The sequence below is a fragment of the Schistocerca cancellata genome, chromosome 3, assembly GCF_023864275.1.
Source record: "Schistocerca cancellata isolate TAMUIC-IGC-003103 chromosome 3, iqSchCanc2.1, whole genome shotgun sequence".
NCBI classification, from domain to species: Eukaryota; Metazoa; Arthropoda; class Insecta; order Orthoptera; family Acrididae; genus Schistocerca; species Schistocerca cancellata.
The window spans coordinates 955,661,241-955,677,333 of record NC_064628.1 but is presented as its reverse complement, the minus strand read 5'-3'; positions in this window follow the sequence as shown (position 1 = coordinate 955,677,333).

Below are 16,093 nucleotides of genomic sequence, written 5' to 3'. Positions count from 1 at the left end.
ATAAAAGAAAGGTTCAGGAGTGGAATTAAAATACAAGGTGAAAGGATATCAATGATACGATTCGCTGATGACATTGCTGTCCTGAGTGAAAGTGTGTAAGTAAGCTGTTTAGGTTCTTATATTGGTAACGCCGCCGCCACGTTGCGCTCTCTGTATGAAAATCACTGGCTGTGCTGTGTGCAGTCTGTGGCTAGTTTGCATTGTTGTCTGCCATTGTAGTGTTGGGCAGCTGGGCGTGAACAGCGCGTAGCGTTGCGCAGTTGGGGGTGAGCCGCTAGCAGTGGTGGATGTGGGGAGAGAGATGGCGGAGTTTTGAAATTTGTAGTACTGGATATTATGAACTGCTATGTATATTATGATTTTTCGACACTATTAAGGTAAATACATTGTTTGTTCTCTATCAAAATCTTTCATTTGCTAACTATGCCTATCAGTAGTTAGTGCATTCCGTAGTTTGAATCTTTTATTTAGCTGGCAGTAGTGGCGCTCGCTGTATTGCAGTAGTTCGAGTAACCAAGATTTTTGTGAGGTAAGCGATTTGTGAAACGCATAGGTTAATGTTAGTCAGGGCCATCCTTTTGTAGGGATTTCTGAAAGTCAGATTGCGTTGCGCTAAAAATATTGTGTGTCAGTTTAAGCACAGTCATGTATAAATTTTTCTAAGGGGACGTTTCATATGTCGACCCTTAGCCGAGGATACCTCACTGGAATCTTCTGATTTTTTCTTGTAGTTTGTGTAATTAGTGTAGATTTTGTTTATTGCTAGCGCGTAATTGTAGAGAGAATCTCCTTTGTAGTTGCAGCCTTTCATTGTTGTACAGCAAAACAGTAGTGGCATGCATGTAGATTTGCACCAAGTATTTCGCAGCTGCGCTTGCAATTAACTAGATATTATTTTCAGTGCTATGTTAATGTGTTATCTTATTTTTGCACTTCAAATTGTGCTTTTCTGTGTTACCGTGTGAAATATTGTGACAATAATGGCGTGTGAAAAACGTAATACTAGGCCCCAAAGTAAACTGAGAAATAATAGTGACGACGAGCGTAGCTTATCAGCACCACTGTGTAATGAATTAACTAATGTTCAAAGTAGTAATTTGGTAATTGTACATAGGGAAATGGAGCAGGCTGCAATCAATGGTGTAGACAGTGAAACAATTAGTGAACAGGGAAGCAATATCGATCGATCGGTCGGCAACAGCTTGCCTCAGGAATCCGAAATGACAGGACACAATCTTGCAAATACTGTAGATTCAGGTTTTGCGTCTTCACCCTTTTCTCAAATAAGTCAAGACACATTTTCTGCTTTTCAAACTGCGAATATTTCCGGTTCAAATGCATTGCCGAAGAGCACTGAGGAACATGTTTCAGACACCAGTGCATTGTTATTACAATTAATGCAACAAATGGGACAAAAGCTCCAAAAGTTAGACACAATGGAACAAAATCTTCAAAAGTTAGACACAATGAAACAAAATCTTCAAAAGTTAGACACAATGGAACAAAATCAGAGACAAACACAGCAAAAGCTTCAAAAGTTAGACACCACGCTTGAACAAACACGTGAAGATTTAACTACTGAGTTACATAACATCGAATCGAAATGTCAAAAAGTCTGTAATGACGTAATAACACAAATTTGTGAGCATTTCCAACCTATTTTTTCACGTCATGAAAATGCATTACAGAATCACGAAGCAGCCATAAAAGAACTGCAAACTATTGTTCATGAAAATCACGATACCTTGCAAGCTAAAATTGACTCAGTTGCATCTACCGATTCGGTTACGCAACTTGCAAAAACTCAAGAAAACCTAAGCGACACAGTAGATACGATTTCAACACAAATGGACACTCTGAAACTTGGTTCAGAAAAACACACTGAGGAAATAAGTATACTGTCGGAGAAAGTAGCCGAACTTTCGGATCAGTTCACTAACTTATCTGCAAAGGTAGATGATAATCTGAATGACACAAAACCGGTAGTCTTTAATGACACAGAAGAGTGCGAACAAATTAGGAAACTGAAACAAAATCTGAATCAAATTAATACGCAACACCAAAGAGAAATCCGGGAAGTACAAGATCAGCTGACACAGGTAATACAAGAATTACGTATTTCAGAGGACATTCGCGCTCCAATACGGGAAGAGGGACATAGAAATACGGAACATCCACAAAATAATAACACAGGGCACTTCGGAAATTATGAAAGAAATTGGCAAGGCAAACCGAATTTTGAGATGGAACCGCCGAAACGACGTAACAATGACCGACATGTGACTCGCCGACATGACGATTTTGACTATAAGCTGTTCATTACTACACGTAAATTCAAAACATTTAAGAATTCTGGCAACGACATTCATCAACAAGCATGGCTCCATCAATTCTCTCATTGTTTTCCTCCCAACTGGCCGTTAGAGCACAGATTAGGATTTATGTGTGGCTACTTAGAGAATGAACCAGCTGAAAGAATGCGATCGGTCATTCACGATTGTCGCAGTGAAGGAGAATTTTATCATGTCTTCCTCTCAGCATATTGGTCTCAAGCTACACAAGACTGAGTAAAACATAGCATCATAATGATGAAACATTTCGAACAATCTGAATTTTCCAGTCTTGTGAAATATTTTAAGGACATGTTGCACAAGAATCAGTACCTGTCAAACCCATACAGCCCCTCAGAACTCATCCGCATTTGCTTAATCAAATTACCTGAACATTTACGGCATATTATTTTGGCAGGACGTTGCAAAGACGACATTGAAGCTTTTCAGGGGCTCTTACAAGAACTGGAAATTGACACTGACAATCGCGGAACGCGAAAACAGGAGCACAGCAATTACAGGTCACATCCATCACAATTCCGTGATGACAGAAATAATAACTGGACGTGACAAGGCTATACTCACAACACAAATCGTGACCAAAACAGATACCACCCGTATGACAACCGTTGGCAGAGTAGTAATAATTACAGGGAAAGATCACCTCTCCGCGGTAATGACTATCACAGAGACAATCAGAGAAACAGACAATATGGGAACCAAAACAATTATTATTACGGGAGACAGAATAACTTTAGACGCAACGGTCCAGCACGCAGTTACTATTCAGGGAGAAATTCTCCTTCCACTTAACCGACAAGAAAGAAACTACAGGAACTACCGACATGACGACAGACGATGTGATCGTAACGACAGACCTGAATTGCATCAGAACTGGCGGGATTTAAACAGGGCAGGGCCCTCTCGGCAAGGTGAATTGGTAGAAGTTAGGTCTCCTAATCCCAGGAACGACGCGCGCCAACAAAGAAACAGACAATGACTCGCACCGGAAGGCAGCCACTTACGCCTGCTGGCTCAGGGAAAAATAACATTGACGCTAACCTTGAGCAAAACTCCAATATTCTTTACGGACGAATACCGCATGATAATTGCATTCAAGTTGAAGCTCTGCGTACTGAGAAGAGCAAAGGGTTACACCCCATCTCACATGTAAAACCGTTTATTGAGAGATAAACTGTTTTTTAATTTAGTCTTTGCTATAAAATTTTTCATTTCACATTACTAGTACTCTTTGTCACACTTACAAACTGTTAACATGCAACTATGTTTTAAAGCTAACTAACTATCCAGTCAAGAACATAGGTAACTTAGACAAGTAATTGCGAATGCATTGTTATTGCGAACAGACGACACAGTTTTGTTATTTATACATTCTTCCATGTTAGTTGCACGATTACGTAACGAATATACAGCTTACATACTTAGAACATATATTGGTAATGAGATTTTAATGCAACATTTTGGTTTACTTGAAAATACATTCTGGATTTAAAGTACTTTCTGTGAGATACCAGATGACACAGTGGTTAGTTTATGTGACAGCTACACGATTTTATCATGACACTACTAATGAGTGACAATTTACAATGTTGCTTTTGCGGTGTATCTGTTTTATATCTGCACAGTTTTTTCTGAATTCTTCTGTAAAGTGAGACATGTTTTAGTGGTAACTTTTGTGGTATAGCTACAAGGAGACAGCATTTTCCGTAGCACAACAATACGTTACAGCACAGTATGTTCTTCACCACGGCAATAAGCGTAATAACTAAGATATCTATACGCAAAGCATTTCACTTTTGTTTATCATGAGGTAAGTACATTGACTTCTGCAGAACTTAGCTTTCGGAGGATGATAACTATGAGACTTCCACAGAGATTATCTTACAACATGACACACAGTTTAGCGCTACAGTACACGTATTTGTGTGATTAATTTTGTACTTAAATCATTTATTTTTAAAGATATTTGAAGTACAATGATACAAAGGTTTTCCGTAACATTTCATTCCATTGTTGTAATCTGTAACACCTGAGGGTATAATTACATTAATCCTCAGGGGGGTACATGCCTACTTTGTGTACCATGTGTTTGGCAAGCACAAGGAGCCCTAGCTAATATGGTATTTGCTTATACAACTTTACACATCGGTACCATATTCCTCTAACACATAAATTACACAGCTATCTGATCATTTAACTGAGAGATACACTTTTTTTACATCAGTGACGCATGTTTACACAATTACACAGTTGGATAACTTCACACTTATGAAACTGTATTTTGTCTGCACTGTGTGAATTGTTCATGTTTTTTTGGAACCATTGTGATACTATGAGAGCTTTGAATGATGTATTTGGTATGAGATCATGATTTTTAAAGTACGTTTGAGGTAGATGACACTACTGAAATGAGCAGAGAATTTTTTTTAGGTTTTGAAATTTTTGCAGAAAGCTACAACATTTTTGAGATTTGACTGAGGTGCTATGATGTTATTATTACGACGACGATGTAGATTATGCTGCTGAGGTATGTTTATGAACAATAAGCTGATGCTATACGAGAAATCTGATTATGCTACGTATTTATTATGATGAAATATTGAAGAAGTGTCGACGAATATATACATATGTGTAATAAGGTAAGGAATAATGAGCAGTGGTTAGGGACTCTGACTTGTGAAAAAGGATGTTGGAAACCAAGATTCGTACTTTAAGAGTTATGAAATGTATGTAAATGCGTGAATGTATTACAATACCGATGAAAATATTTTGGACAATGTTATATTCATAGGATTTTGTTTCTACACATTTGCAACACAAATTCTTGACCTGTGAAATATTTTTATATGAGACTGTCACTGTAGCGGAAACTGCTGTCGTAAATATTTCCGTAAGAAAGTTAAGTGACCACCTGCACGTAATGCGTTGTGGGCACCCAGCTGTGTCAGACGCCTGGAGAACAAGCCATTAGTGTGTGCCTTTTCAGAGGCACAGGTAAAAAAAAAAGAAAGGGGAGGCCATTATCCTCGCTATTGACATTTCCTTGTTGAAAGCATACTGTGGAGCTCGTAATTTATGATATTTACTAAAATGCCTAATGAAATGTTGAGAAACATTTTACATCTATTGTCTTTGTAGTTGAGAGATTTCTCATTTTGTTTAATATCTGGTTTCCAGTTGTGTTGCAGCATTAGTTTTATAAAATAAACTTAGATGCATTTGCTAATGTGAACACTTTCTGTCAACAGATCTATTAAATAATTATTTTATGATCCACATTCTTCGAAAAAGGAGCTCTTGGAATGGAAAGAACAATAAGAAGGGACTGATAACAATAACTGCATATATAATTTTCTTTTCAAGTACTTGGTAATTTTTTGTAGAATTAGTTTTTGTGGTGCACCACTTTAATTACATAGACATTAAGATGTGAATATACATTTCCCTTGTCTGCATTATTGTCTTTAGTGTAATGTTTTTTTTTTTGCTTGAGCTATGTCATGTTTAGATATAAGTTATTTCATTTGCTGCTGCTGTTTGCCAGGCATAGTGTTACTGAATTTGACTTTGTGTTACTCTTCTAAGCCAGTTTACTACTGATTTATTTTTCTTGTTTGCTGCACATTGCCTTATATTAGTTGTAATATTGCAATTGCTTTGCTAATTTCTATAATGCTGCTTGCTTCGCAAATCTGCATTTTTTTCATTGCTGTTTGCGTTAATTGTTTTGTGCTGCTGCATTGCCTCGTCCCTTAGTTTAGCATCTGAGCTCAGTAGATTTAAGTTAGCTTAAGAGGGGTAGACTATATAAGAAACTGACTATGGAGAATAGGTAAAGAATACATTGCGAAGTTATATGAAAAAGATTTGGGCCAAAATGAGTATTGTACAATGAGAAATAATTATTTTGAAAGAAATATGAATAGAATACAGGAACGAGGTATAGATAGGACTTTTTGGGAATAATGATGAATGAAGGGAGATCTCCAAGAAGCAAAGAAAGTTTTGTTTGCAAAATATTGCAATAAAACAAAACCTGTCCTTTCCTTGTGTTATCCCACTATGTGTTTATGTACCCTTGTTTATTTGTCTTTTTCCTGTCTTTATGTGTTTAGCTGATGAGAGCTATGTTGTAGAATCTTTCTGATAATATGTTATTTTCTTTGTAAAGATGTTTAGACATTATTTATTCTGTTTTGTTTTAATGCTCATGTGTGAAGTTGATGTTTCGAAAGTTATTCTGATCTTTTATGTATGTACTTATGTCATAATTCCTGTAACACTGATGTATATGTTATTTGTATTCTTTTGTAAAGCCTGTATTACTACAAATGTTATCTGTATTGTTATGTTTTTAGTGATGTATTTTGTACCTTTGTAATTGTATTCTCATGTTATAATATTGTAATTGACATCAGTTCATCAAATTAAGTAACTTGTAAGCATTCATTTCGCTGCACACATTTCTGTTGGTCGTAGTAATGCACAATATGTGAGAAGTTGGGACTGTTAGTGTTTGCACGTGTGTTACTAATTCAGCAAGGGACTGGATAACAGCATTGCTGGTTCTAAGGACAATTCCAAAAACTTCGTGAGTGTACAAGTGGTGGTTTATGGACTTGCTATATTGTCTGCAAGACTTCTAAGGACAATTCCAAAAACTTTGTGCGTGCACAAGTGGTGGTTTATGGACTTGCTATCTTCTCTGCAAGACTCTTCGATGGTGATTGTGCACCTGCACAGTCGCAGCAGATGGCTGCTGGCCATCTCTACAAGGACTACAGTGGGTCTACACCTTTGATGACCCACCAATACCATTATTTCTACAAGGACTACAGTGGGTCTACACCTTTGCTGACTCACCAGTACCATTATTTCTACAAGGACTGCAGTGGGTCTGCACCTCTGGTGGCCCACCAATACCGTAATCTCTACCAGGACTACAGTGGGTCTACTCTGTGATGACATACCTACCAATATTCTCCAAAACTTCGACTGACTCTGCTGTGGGTTTGCTCTGTTGTGGCCCATTACCTGTCTGCATGTCAAAAGTCAGCACTGTCTTTCCGTTGGAAGGATAACACTACTTATTCAAGACTGCATGGAAATCCACTACTTCTATGTGCAATTTCTTTTACTAATGAGACTTTGTGAAAAAAAACTGTAATTATTATTATGATGAATGATCTGGACTATCTTTATGGACTGTGAGAAAATTTTAGCTTTTGACCAGGAAGATCTGCAGCGGATAGGCACTTTGTGCAGGAAGTGGCAACTGACCCTTAACATAGACAAATGTAATGTATTGCGAATACATAGAAAGAAGGATCCTTTATTGTATGATTATATGATAGCGGAACAAACACTGGTAGCAGTTACTTCTGTAAAATATCTGGGAGTATGCGTGCGGAACGATTTGAAGTGGAATGATCATATAAAATTAATTGTTGGTAAGGCGGGTACCAGGTTTAGATTCATTGGGAGAGTCCTTAGAAAATGTAGTCCATCAACAAAGGAGGTGGCTTACAAAACAATCGTTCGACCTATACTTGAGTATTGCTCATCAGTGTGGGATCCGTATCAGATCGGGTTGACGGAAGAGATAGCGAAGATCCAAAGAAGAGCGGCGCATTTCGTCACAGGGTTATTTGGTAACCGTGATAGCGTTACGGAGATGTTTAACAAACTCAAGTGGCAGACTCTGCAAGAGAGGCGCTCTGCATCGCGGTGTAGCTTGCTCGCCAGGTTTCGAGAGGGTGCGTTTCTGGATGAGGTATCGAATATATTGCTTCCCCCTACTTATACCTCCAGAGGGGATCACGAATGTAAAATTAGAAAGATTAAAGCGCGCACGGAGGCTTTCAGACAGTCGTTCTTCCCGCGAACCATTCGCGACTGGAACAGGAAAGGGAGGTAATGACAGTGGCACGTAAAGTGCCTTCCGCCACACACCGTTGGGTGGCTTGCGGAGTATAAAAGTAGATGTAGATGTAGATTATTATTATTATTAAGAGTCCATCCTTCTACCAACTTTTTTTACTTTTTTATTTTATGTACTTTTTCATGTTTTTGATGCCAAATACTCATTTTTCTTAATTTTTGCGAGTGCTTGGCCACTTTTTTTTTGTCGACTTCCTATTTTTTTCTGTAAGCTGGATGCCTAAATTACCTTTTCTAACATAAACGAGAATCAATATTTCTTCTTAATATGAAGTAAAGGAAATGAATCTTCCTCTTGCTAATGGAATGACAAGTATTAAAATAAACTGAAACGTGAAGTCTCTCATCTTCATAAGGAAAACATAAAATCTTGCATCCCCTTGAAAAACGTTTTTTAGAACTTAAAACTTCTCTGCGTATGGCATAAGATGATTAAAACAAAATAAAACACATAAAATTTGATGTATAATTTCTTCATGAGGATGTAGTCTGGTGCGTGTTGCCACGGACTTGATTTCTTTTCGGTAGTGTCTCGTGAAAGGATTGAAGACATTCCGATTCCAGTTATCTGTAATCGTGCAAGGCTGACATCTCTGAATTCCGTACCAATCTTAACCTGTTATTGTTCTCTGTATGATTTTATTCCATGATTCTATTTAGGAAGCATGCGTAATTTTTTGTAGTCTTTTGTCCGCATGAGATGATGGTGCTGAGTCGTTAGATACACCCAGTAATCTTCTTTGCTTTTATTTTCTGCCTTCAAGATATAGTGCACTGTGTGCCCTTTTAGCCAGTTAACAGCATTTCTTTTCGTATTAGGATACGGCATTGCGTCTGGAGTCAGAAAATCTGCGGCGGTGAAAACGGTTGGAGATGTTCTGTTAACGGTCGCTAATTTCTGCTTAACTATATGCCATATGTCTCCTACTCTTTCACACACGAATCGGTGTTCTTCAGTGTCAAGAAGGTTGCACGACGCGCACAAGGGCGAATTTGTGAAATGTATAGCATGCAATTTGGAATTAGTTGATATTTTCCTGTTGACTGCATTATACCAAGTTGCTTTCACCTCAGAGGGTAAGTTCCGATCGTGGATATTTTTCCAAATTGCAGACCAGTCGTTGTTGGGGTATTTTCTTTCAATAATATTTCCTTCCTTAGCTTCCATCAAATATGTATAGATGTCCTTTACTTTCTCCACCTGCTGTTCTGAGAGCCTCGATGAGAGATAACTGTACTCAACGAGAAAAGTTTTTAGGTGACAAAGACCAGCTGGTATATGCTTCACATCTATTGGCGGCTGCATGCTTGCTGGAGCAATTTCATTCAGCAAGTGGGCCGTTAAGCTGTCGGGCATATGTTTCCATTGCCTGCACATTCGACACACATATAACGCTCGTGACCTGTAACTGACATCAACAAGGTTTAAACCTCCTTTCCTTGTTGGGAGTGTTAGTGTATTGAACTTCACTTTGAAAATGTTGCCTTGGCTTACAAAGCTTCCTATCGCGGATAAAATTCTTCCGGCTGTTTCTAATGGCATCGGAAAAGCTTGGACAACATAGTTAAGTTTGGATGTTTTACACACATTTACTAGTGTGGTTTTCTGTATCTCGTCCAGTTGCGTCATACTGTTTCCTTGTACAGATGCTCATATGCTTGCAAGTAGTTTTTTATAATTGACTGCAATAGTGTGTTGGATGTTGCTCCTAAATTCAATACCCAAACATTTCAATGTGGATACTTCCGTGAATTGTCCCCGATTTTGCATACATATTCCTCTGCCTAGGTTCATGATGCCTGACTTCCTTTTATTTAGTTTGGTGCCAGAAGCAAGTTCATACGTGTGTACAATCTGTAGAGCTTTCGCCACTTCATCTTCATTTATAACCAGGACGCCCACATCATCCGCGTAGGCGTTGCACAGTATTTTCTTGCCGTTTATACACAATCCTTGCAGGTGATGCGTGAGTGTCGCGAGGAGAGGTTCTATTGCTATTGCGAAAAGGGCCATTGACATTGGGCAACCTTGACGTACGGATCCAGTCAATTCAATCTCTCTACTTAGTTGTCCGTTTACCATTATTCGTGCTACACTCTTTTTCAGAATTTGTTGAATAATCCTCACCAATCGTGGTGAGAATCCCATTACTTCCATGATTGCAAGGAAATACTTATGATCTACTCTGTCAAAGGCCTTCTCGAAGTCTAATGACACTAAAGCACATTTTATTCGGCATACATTTGCGGTTGATATTATATCCCTATATTCGCATATATTCTGACAGATGTTTCTGTCTTTGCCTACACATGTTTGGTACGGGCCAGTTACAGAGTTAATAACCATTTTTATTCTTCTTGCTAATACGCGAGCCATAATTTTGTAATCACTGTTGAGTAATATCACTGGGCGAAGGTTTTCAATTGTTTTGCTAAGTGAGTTTTTAGGAATTAGAACTATGATCCCTTCAGTAAATTCTTTGGGAGCGGCAACAGTGGCATTCATGAGGTCGTTGTACATGCATAGCAACTTGCTTTTCATTTGTGGCCAGAACACTTGGTAGAATTCCACGGGGATACCATCAGGTCCTGGAGACTTATTTTTAGGACTCTGTGCTATTGCGTCTTTCAATTCGTCCTCTTCTATTTCAGCCGTGAGATTTTCTGCTTGCTCTGTACTAATTCGTCCTGGTACGTTTGTAACGAGATCTCGCCGCACCTCGTCGACGGTAGGTTTGGTGGACATCATATCTGAAACATATTTATGAACAGCGTTTCGAATTTCATTCTGCTTTGTGTGACTGATCCCATCAGGTAACTTAACTTCTGTCAGTATTTTTCTGTTTCCTCTCTTATTCTCACGCATTATATGGTACATAGCTGTTTCTTCCCCTTCTACAATGTTTTGTATTCTCCCTCTGACTTCAAAACCTTCTGACTGTCGCCGCTACAGTCCTAAAAGTTTTGCTTTAACTTACTGAATCCGGCTAAAGTTCTCCATTAATCGTGTATCCTGGGTGTACAGGTCTCTAAGGCAGCTAAAATAAAATTCAGTCGTCTTTTTAATCCGGAAACTTTTCTGTCGTGAGTAATCGATCAGCATTCTTCTTATTTTAGGCTTAGCACATTGTAACCACCAAGCTATGGCAGAATTTTATAGTGGAAATCGTTTCTCGCTTTCTTGCCACACATTAGTAAATGCTACGCGACATTCCTGATCTTGTAGATGTGTAATGTTGAGTTTCCATATGCCCTCGCTCGGTAAGTCTCTCGTTTTTCCAAATTTACTGTGGTGATGTACGCGGCGTGGTCAGAAAACATAGTGGGCCAGACCTCAGACTGGAGTACATGGTTCTTAAGGTTGGACGAGACGTAAATTCTGTCTAGCCTGCTTGCTGAATGACTGGTAAAATATGTGAAACCGGGCTGTGCGCCATGGGTATGTTCCAAGGTATCGGTTAACTGCATTTGGTGGACTATTCTTTCCAGTTCTAAGGACTTGTTGAAATTCGGTGTTTGGTCTTTCGGGCTAAGTACAGAATTAAAATCGCCGGCTAGCATTATATAATCTTGACGTGTACCGAAGAGATGAACGATTTCACTTTTTAAAAAATCCGCTCTAGCACGCCGGTTATTGTTGCCTGACGGTGCATAAACGATTATTAACAGTCACTGCAACCCCTCTGCTGTTTTCAAGTTTTGCTATTTGTGTGACACGGATGCCTTCTTTCGTGAGAATTGCGGTTCCCGGCCCTGCACCGATACCGGGGTTTATTATGGCGTTGTATCCACGTATCTTTTCTAATTGAATATCTGTTACTTCCTGTAACAGTAGTACATCAACGTCAGCTGCGTATAGAAAGTCTTGCAGATGTTGTAAATGCAGGGAGGAGCGTATCTTATTAATGTTCAACGTAGCGATTTTGTAGGCTTGCGCTGCGTTCATATTGTCCTATTCATTACCGAAGTCAATATTCGTCATACGAAGTGCTGTCGGAGGAAAATCCTTTTTCCCATGTATGTTTCGGCAATGATGTATCCATCGTGTTCAGTTGATCTCTTGGGGCAGGAGTCTGTTCCGTTCCTCCAGTTTCATTCAATTCTTCATCTTGATTCATTTCATCCGATTCATCAGCCCAAGTTTTGTGTTGATTAGCTTTCGATGTCACTTTTTCTGCATTTCTAGTATCAGGGAAAACCTTGTCTGCATCGAAATTTGCTGACAGCTTCAATCTCTCGTTTGACGAATGGTCCGTTGACATGGGGCATGGTGTATCTGATTTGGCTTGCAAGGGGTCATGTGCCTGCATACTCAAAACCGAATTACTATGTTGTTCTTCATGCAGTTTGTTGCTAATCTGCTTTGCTTTTTCTCGGAAAGGCGGTGCCAGTTGTTCAGCGCCCTTATGAGCTAGTCTCCTCTTTTTATGTTTCCTTGGAGGACTGACTCTTGGGGACGTTTCATCGTTTTCCATTGCTTCTTGCGTTTCTTGCGCTCGGTCCTGTTCGCTGGCAAATGATGGGTTGGTTTCCTTGTGGTTTTCTAGAGACTGCTCATTATGAAGGACTATAATCGGTTCAGGAGTTTGTTCTGTTTGAACAGAGATATTTGGTTCTTTTTCTTGACTCTTTGGCTGTGTTGTCACCGTCGAGTCGCTAACATCCATTATCACTTCATTGTCGCGAGCTGCATCATCCTGAGTAGCGTCCCGAGTAGCGTCAGGAGCGACACGCGTATGGAGCTGTCCAGCGGCTGCCGCTACATAAGTTAAAGGCAACGTTGACATGGCTGGGGGTCTCACTGCTTCGCCCGCAGGCAGCTGGGCCACTCGGCGTTGTATACACTGCGAGCGGACATGGCCTGTACCGCCGCAAGACGCGCAGGTTCTTGGCTGCCCAACATATATGACTATAGCCCGATAACCACAAACATTTATATATGAGGGTATGTGCTTGTGTAAATCAACTCGCAGTTGCCTGATACCATTCAATATGGGGAACTTGTGAGCAGGAGACCAATTTTCTGCAAAATTACTAATTATTCTCCCATAAGGAGCTGTCACCGAATTGATCTGCTCAGCGGTAATTTCAAATGGTAGCTCAAAGATACGGACAGTCCTTAATCCAAAGCCAGCATGCGTAACACGAAATTCACTAATATTGCCATCGTGATGTTTGAACTTAAATGTTCCGCCACTAGATTCAACAATTTTGTCACACAGTTCCGTGTTTTTAAGCTTGACATACACAATACTACTCACAATTGAAAGGTGAATACCTATAATATCCTCGAACGAAATTTTCACAACTTCCTCTAACCATGTCTCAATTTCGAACGAATTTGGTCTGTGCCCTTTCTGGTCAAAAACAAATTTCAACGTGTCTCTCTGTCTAATATGAATCCATCAACGGTCTAAAATAACGCAGCTAACTACTGCAACAGGCGCTTGACTTACCGAGCGGAGCGCAGCAGACCGCAGCGCACAGAACACGCCGGAGGTCCGCACACCACGGCCGCCAAAAGCCGACTGCTGGCAGAAGTAAAGCTGTGAGTACCGGGCGTGAGTCGTGCTTCGGTAGCTCAGATGGCAGGGCACTTGCCCGCGAAAGGCAAAGGTCCCGAGTTCGAGTCTCGGTCGGGCACACACTTTTAATCTGCCAGGAAGTTTCATATCAGCGTACACTCCGCTGCAGAGTGAAACTCTCATTCTGGGAACATCCCCCAGGCTGTGGCTAAGCCATGTCTCCGCGGTATCCTTTCTTTCAGGAGTGCTAGTTCTGCAAGGTTCGCAGAAGAGCTTCTGTAAAGTTTGGAAGGTAGGAGACGAGATACTGGCAGAAGTACAGCTGTGAGTACGGGGCGTGAGTCGTGCTTCGGTAGCTCAGATGGTAGAGCACTTTCCCGCGAAAGGCAAAGGTCCTGAGTTCGAGTCTCGGTCGGGCACACAGTTTTAATCTGCCAGGAAGTTTCAGGAATATGTTAGCTGTAGTCATGCTTGTGAGGACTGTGTCGATAGCAAGTCAGTTTGGTGGAGATGAATGCGCTCTATGCAATAATGAATGCGCAGCAGGATGAGGCTACGTAGCATTTCACAACTCAGGCTGGAAAATATGTGTGCTGTAACAGTAGATCATTCGATAAAAGTTCAGTCAGTTTTCCGAAGTGCAAGACGCAAGACGTTCACACCGGTGTGCATGCCCCTCCAGAAGAGAGGCCACGCACCGGCTTTCAGCTCGGTCATAAGGTAGTCGCAGGAGAGACCACGAGCCTCCTGTCATGATGGAAATGCCAACAACCCACCTACTATTCCCCATCCCGCCGCACGCATACCCTTTGTCGTTCAAAATAATCGCTGCCTAGTAATTTGCTTCAGTTTTCGACCTATACCATCAAAATCGAACATGAACTCTAAAGAGATCACGGCATACTTGTGAAACCATACCCGAAACATTTCGATTGCTTTTGCGGAAAGTGTCTTGTCTTTGAGCACGAACTGCTACAGGAGTTACTAAATCCAACTGAATTTGTCTCTAAATGTACATTCAAAAAGATCGCTGCAGAGTAGATTGCTTAAGATTCGCGATGTATACTACCACACTCGAACATGGACTCCAAAACATCTCGGCACACTTGTGAAACCATACTTGCGACACTTCTCGCTCTTTTGTGGGAAATACCCTTGTCTTTCAGCCCGAACTTCTTCAGGAGCTATAAATTCAATTCAATATGTCTCTAAATGCACTTTCAAAACGTTAGTTGCACAGTAGTCTGCTTCAGTTTTGCAATGTATACCGCCACACTCAAACATGGATTCTACAATGATCACGACACACTTTATTACAGGACTGTTGGTGGTGTGACTTGCTCACTTTATTCGTCAAGATGTTATAACCTTATCCTTACTTGTTGTTTTATTTAACTGCTGGCAACCCGAAGATATTCTAAAAATGAAACCGTTGGTAACACATAAATGTGCAGTAATACAGCTGGGGTGCTCTTATCGAACATTAACAACAAATTCTATGTTTTTCATAAGTCCAGAATCAACAAACGGCGGAAGTTGTGTGAGAAAAGACAGAAAGGCAAGCCTTGGAAGGAAAGGGAAAAAAGGCACAGAAAGACTGAAATGACCATCTGAACGTAGATGGAAACAGCATTACCCTCGTTTACACACACACACACACACACACACACTCTCTCTCTCTCTCTCTCTCTCTCTCTCTCTCATCCATTATCTTCAAACCCGTGTTCACAGTCGTAGTGCTGAGTGATAGTTTGATAATGGTGAGTGCTTACTTTGATTTTGTTTTGTGTAAAATTATGACACTGTCAGACTTGTGATAGTTCGCTACAATACGAGAAATATATGGAAATAACAGAACGATCGGTCTCGAAATGGAAACCACAGTGAAAATTGAAAATCAACAGTCGCCGCTACAACTTAAACAAATGTTGTAGCGTTGTACCAACTTTCCAATACCGTTGTCGTAGAAGTCAGTCTCCTGTCTTTTCCGTCAATTTTCTGTGCTGCATTGCAGCTCACTGTCTGTGTCAAAATGTTGTCTTCGCAGCCAGTGATTCATTTGAGCACAGATGAGGAAGAGGGAGCCAATTAAGGGCTGTATGGTGGACGATAAAACACTTCCCGTGGACACACAATGCAGGAATGTCCTCACTGCTCCCGCACTGAGGCGCCGAGGCTGTCGTGAAGAAGGAACTGAACGACAGTTAAGTTACGTGGGTTTGGATGAAACATCTAGGCAGATGTCCATACTTGTCGGAAGACATTACTTTTAGGCAC